Consider the following 5,921-nt stretch of genomic DNA (forward strand, 5'->3'; position numbering starts at 1 on the left):
TTCATCCCGACGGTGGCGATGACCAGGATCGTCGTTCTCCTCCTTGCAGGCGCCATCGAGGTCCCTGCCCTCCACCCCGACCCCATGCCCAGGTGAAAACCCAAAATCTCCTTAGATTGGACGGCGGTGGCACTGCGTGTGTCGTACCCTTTTTGAAGGCGTCGCCTGGGGCGTTTGGGTGCTCGGTTAGAGGAACTGCAGGCGGAGGGGATGGGACCAGTGGCAACAAGTGGTGTTCGCGATGAAGGAGCGGCGTGGCATTTGGCACATCGACAACGGCGGGTCTTAGCGGCATTGAGCAACGGGGTCTCGCCGGTGGACGTGTGATGATGGACGAGCGCAGGATGGTGGCGTTGTCTCGTATCGTGGTGGCATCGACGGCAGCTAGACCGGGCAAGGTAGATGCAGCAGTACAACACTGAAGATAAATTGGTAGCAGGTGGCTGCGGCGGCCTCATACCCGGAAGGCGTCCTGGTTGAGGAGTGCGCCGTACTGGTGGGTGCCCAGGAGTCTTGATTGAGACCTCAGGTCCTAGATGTTAGGTTTGGTTGTGAGGTCTGTTTGGTAGTAGGCACAGACTATCAGCATCATTTCATCAACTGGATAGGAATAGCGACAGATGTTGCCTAGACGGTGGCTTTAGTCTTATTATTGTATAACTTTGTAAAGTCTTATGTAAATAATTAATAAAGTGTATGGATGCATCGTCCAGATGTAGAAACCGGGATCCTCCTCCATTTAAAAAAAATACGGTAAAAAAACTGTTCAGGACCTCAAGAGCAATTCCTTTCGAAACAAAATCTAGAAAAATTGCCAGTCAAACCAACTTTAAGTATAGTGTACCCGCAAGAAAAAAGACAGTAGAGTGAAATTTAAATTTTACCTCTTAAGATGCAATTTATGATGTACTACACTTCAGTGAATCATACCTTTTACCCTCAAAATTTGAAACATAGCTTGAGAAAAAAAATGTCATATTTTTTATCAATAGCAATAATGGGCTAGACTTAATTAAAGCCCATTTACATTATGTACTAGTCATGCCAATTTTATCATTTTTTCCTGACTTATTATGTTGTCACTTTTAATTGGCACTTTTGTGACGTGTTAGCTTTTGCAGTATCTATGTTATTTCATTTTATTTTGAAACTTCAAAGGCATTTAAAGCTGTTTTTTTGAAATAAACATGTACTTTATTTATTAGAAATAATTGTTACATCGTCAATAAGTAAATGTACAATGTCCCTCACAGGCTCCTCAAACCAGCCAGTAGTAACTGAAAATTTCGCTAGCCTAGCAATTTCATGAGCCACCTTATTTGCTTCCCTATTACAATGTTCAAATCTAACAAGCGGAAAATCACAAACTATGAAATAGCAATCATCGAACACTGCCACCGCCGCTCCCGCCGAATGTCCTCCATTTTCCATTATTTCAATCAGCTCCATATTGTCAGAATTAACGACAAGACGATTACAACCCTCCTTTTGTGCAAGAAATAGGCCGAATCTAAGAGCCAAAGCTTTTGCTGTTAATACGTCAGCACACCACTCAATCCTCCAGTTTCCACCAACAATGAATCTTTCATTATCATCTCTCAGAACAGCTCCAGTTGTGTCCCTAAGTAAATCATGGTCATAAGAGGCATCAACATTAAGCTTGACAAAACCCATAGGAGGTCTTGTCCATCCTCCTGATTTAGTAGTTTCCTTAGGGGAGTGTGCATTAACATAGTTAGCCGTTATAGTCCGGGCACCCATGGAAATTTGGTTTGCATCTTGAAACTTTCCTTCATGAACCAGTTTGCATCTATCACACCATAAGTACCAGGCTGTAACAGCGATCAGTTCACGTTCTTTTGGAGAACCCATTATCGCTAATTCTTGTTCTGGCATAAGTAGTAAGAATTCCAAAACCGCCTCTCCCACATGATCAGTAGCACAAGCTTTATTGATCACCTTATGTAGTCCTAACTTGCCCCATATCTCTTTTGCCTTTTGACACATGAATAAAATGTGTTTCGTATCTTCTGCCCCCTTCGAGCATGATGGGCAATTGTGCGATACTTTCATGTGCCTATTCGCAAGCGTAACACGGCATGAGAGGGTTCCATGCAAGGTATGCCAGATGAAAATTTTAACCTTTGCTGGACAAGATAATTTCCAAACCTTACCCCAAATAGGATTAGCCTTGATTCTTCCCATACCATCAGCATGTTGCAATTTTGTTCCATGTTGCTTGTTCCATTCCTCCAAATAAGCTGACCGTACAGTGAAAACACCATTTTTTGTATAACTCCAAGCAATGAAATCTGACATATTATGCATCGGGAGGGGAATTGCGAGCACCCTTTGAGCATCAATTGGCCACAACGTTTGATTCACCAAATCTTCATCCCAAGAATTCGTTACTGGATCAATGAGATCAGAAACCCTTGACAGAAGGTGCCCCCTTCTCGGAGTAAGGACCCTCCTATTCGCACAGTTCGGGATCCATGCATCTATCCAAATATCAATATTTTGTCCATTTCCAACCCGCCAGATATATCCATTTTTTAAGCGAGTTTACTCCCGCCATAATACTTTGCCAAGTAAAAGAGGAGCCCTTTCTTCGTTTTGCATTCATTAAATTCCCTTTCGAGAAATATTTAGCCCTCAAGATCGATGCACATAAGGACTCGGGATTATCAATCAGGCGCCATGCCTGTTTGGCTAACAAAGCCAGGTTGAAACAATGTATATCTCTAAAACCCATACCTCCTTGATTTTTTGGTACACACATCTTCCACTATGCCATCCAATGCATTCTCTTCTTATTGTCCTCGTCACCCCACCAAAATTGCGACATCGCGTCAATAATTCTTTTACATTTTTTTAGGAATTTTAAAGACGGACATGGCGTAAGCTGGGATAGCTTGTACAACAGATTTGAGCAATATTTCCTTTCCTCCAGCAGATAACAAATTTTCTTTCCATCCACTTATTTTCATGATGATTCGATCGATCAGGAATTGGAAACAATCACTTTTGTCCATACCCACGCATTAGCAGGTAAACCCAAATATTTATCATTAAGTGCTTCAGTCATAATATTCAGAATTGTACAAATTTGCGCTTTACCTTCCACCTTTGTATTGGGACTAAAGAAAATACTGGACTTTTCAACACTAACCATTTGCCCCGAGGAGGCACTATATAGATCCAAAACTGATTTCAAAGCCTCCACATTCATAGCATTTGCTTTCATAAGGATCAGAGAATCATCTGCAAAGAGAAGGTTCGAAACTGATGGTGCGTCTCTACTGACCTTTATTCCAGAAATATTTCCATTCTCCTCCGCTTTTGCCAAAAGGGCAGTCAGTCCCTCCGTACATAATAAGAATAAGTATGGAGATAGAGGATCTCCTTGCCTCAATCCTTTAGTGGGTTTCAAACTCTTAGTTTCTTCCGTATTAAAACGAACACGGTATTCCACAGAGGATACACATTGCATAATAAGATTTACCCAGTTCTCTTGGAAGCCCAGTTTGAGCATAATTTTCTTCAGAAAAGACCACTCTACCCTGTCATACGCTTTGTGCATGTCCAATTCAATTGCACATAGGCCCTCTTTACCATTCTTTTTCTCTCAATTGTATGGAAGCATTCATATGCCACTAGAATATTATCAGTAATCATACGTCCGGGCACTAACGCACTCTGGGTCATGCTAACGATTTCTGAAAGGATTATCTATTGGGGAACGCAGTAATTTCAAAAAAAATCCTACGCACACGCAAGATCCATCTAGGTGATGCATAGCAATGAGAGGGGAGAGTGTTGTCCACGTACCCTCATAGTCCGTAAGCAGAAGCATTATGACAACGCGTTTGATGTAGTCGTACGTCTTCACGATCCGACTGGTCCTAGCACCGAAGGTACGACACCTCCGCGATCTGCACACGTTCAGCTCGGTGACGTCCCACAACCTCTAGATCCAGCTGAGGTCGAGGGAGAGTTTCGTCAGCACGACGGCATGATGACGGTGATAATGAAGTTATCGACGCAGGGCTTTGCCTAAGCTCTACAACGATATGACCGAGGTGGAAATCTGTGGAGGGGGGCACCGCACACGGCTAAACAATCAACTTGTGTGTCTATGGGGTGCCCCCTCCCCGTATATAAAGGAGTGGAGGAGGGGAGGGCCGGCCCTCTCATGGCGCGTCCAAGGGGGGAGTCCTACTCCCGGTGGGAGTAGGATTCCCCCTTCCCTAGTTGGAGTAGGAGAGGAAGGAAGGGGGAGAGAGATGGAAGGAAAGGGGGGCCGGCCCCCCACACAATTCGGATTGGGATTGGGGGCACGCCCTCCACCTTGGCCTCCTCCTCCTCTCTCCCACTAAGGCCCAATAAGGCAAATACACTCCCCGGGGGGTTCCGGTAACCCCCCCGGTACTCCAGTAAATGCCCGAACTCACCCCGAACCATTCCGATGTCCAAACATAGCCTTCCAATATATCGATCTTTATGTCTCGGCCGTTTCGAGACTCCTCGTCATGTCCGTGATCATATCCGGAACTCCGAAATACCTTCGGTACATCAAAACACATAAACTCATAATACCGATCGCCACCAAACGTTAAGCGTGCGGACCATACGGGTTTGAGAACTATGTAGACATGACCGAGACTCACTTTCGGTCACTAACCAATAGCGGAACCTGGATGCTCATATTGGTTCCTACATATTCTACAAAGATCTTTATCGGTCAAACCGCATAACAACATACGTTGTTCCCTTTGTCATCGGTATGTTACTTGCCCGAGATTCCATCGTCGGTATCTCAATACCTAGTTCATGAAGGAAATATGCCCTAGAGGCAATAATAATGTTATTATTTTATTTCCTTATATCATGATAAATGTTTATTATTCATGCTAGAATTATATTATCCGGAAACATAATACTTGTGTGAATACATAGACAAACTAAATGTCACTAGTATGCCTCTACTTGACTAGCTTGTTAATCAAAGATGGTTATGTTTCCTAACCATAGACATGTGTTTTCATTTGATCAACGGGATCACATTATTAGAAGAATAATGTGATTGACATGACCCATTCCATTAGCTTAGCACCCGATCGTTTAGTATGTTGCTATTGCTTTCTTCATGACTTATACATGTTCCTATGACTATGAGATTATGCAACTCCAGTTTGCCGGAGGAACACTTTGTGTGCTTCCAAACGTCACAACGTAACTGGGTGATTATAAAGGAGCTCTACAGGTGTCTCCAAAGGTAAATGTTGGGTTGGCGTATTTCAAGATTAGGATTTGTCACTCCGATTGTCGGAGAGGTATCTCTGGGCCCTCTCGGTAATGCACATCACATAAGCCTTGCAAGCATTGCAACTAATGAGTTGGTTGCGAGATGATGTATTACGAAAGGAGTAAAGAGACTTGCCGGTAACGAGATTGAACTAGGTATTGAGATACCGACGATCGAATCTCGGGCAAGTAACATACCGATGACAAAGGGAACAACGTATGTTGTTATGCGGTCTGACTGATAAAGATCTTCATAGAATATGTGGGAGCCAATATGAGCATCCAAGTTCCGCTATTGGTTATTGACCGGAGACATGTCTCGGTCATGTCTACATTGTTCTTGAACCCGTAGGGTCCGCACGCTTAAGGTTTCGATGATAGTTATATTCTGAGTTTATGAGTTTTGATGTACCGAAGTTAGTTCGGAGTCCCGGATGTGATCACGGACATAACGAGGAGTCTCAAAATGGTCGAGACATAAAGATTGATATATTGGACGGCTATATTCGGACACCGGAAGTGTTCCGGGTGATTTCGGAGAAAACCGGAGTACCGGAGGGTTACCGGAAACCCCCCGGGAGAAGTAATGGGCCATATGGGGCTTCTGGAGAGAG

This window comes from Triticum aestivum, chromosome 4A (assembly GCF_018294505.1).
Source record: "Triticum aestivum cultivar Chinese Spring chromosome 4A, IWGSC CS RefSeq v2.1, whole genome shotgun sequence".
Classification (NCBI taxonomy): Eukaryota; Viridiplantae; Streptophyta; class Magnoliopsida; order Poales; family Poaceae; genus Triticum; species Triticum aestivum.